The sequence below is a fragment of the Opisthorchis viverrini genome, assembly GCF_000715545.1.
Source record: "Opisthorchis viverrini unplaced genomic scaffold opera_v5_1, whole genome shotgun sequence".
NCBI lineage: Eukaryota > Metazoa > Platyhelminthes > Trematoda > Opisthorchiida > Opisthorchiidae > Opisthorchis > Opisthorchis viverrini.
In genome coordinates this window covers 8,171,019-8,171,488 of record NW_008751657.1, presented here as the reverse complement: position 1 = coordinate 8,171,488, position 470 = coordinate 8,171,019, and positions in this window count along the sequence as shown.

The window sequence follows — 470 nt, the reverse complement described above, 5'->3', positions numbered from 1 at the left end:
TCAGCTTTTGTACCCAGCCCGATTATTCCTAGTTCTACAAGCCTGGTTCCATCCCTGAGTAACTCTGTCAGCTCTATTTAATGTATGGTGCTTTGCTCTGGCTGGATTTAAATAACCTCAACCAAACTAAAGCCTCAGTTCTACACTGTTCCGAACCATCCTGCAACCCCTGAATACGAGCAGCGTACACATATCAAATGGCTGGTCTGAAGATGCGCTATGTAACAAATACTTGTTTGGCCCCACAGCCAAATCCTTCACACATACACATAGCACCGGTGCACCTGTACTTGACAGAGTGGTTCACACCAATGCTTCGTTTTCGTTTAGCCATAGTACACAAGCTCTGAACATCTTCATTCTACTCCCATTGCCCAAAAGTTAGTTGATGATTCATTTGCTCCCGCGACTTGCCTCTTCCAGTGGCTGTTTGCTGTTCGCTTGTTCGAAATGACTGAGCTGTTTTACTG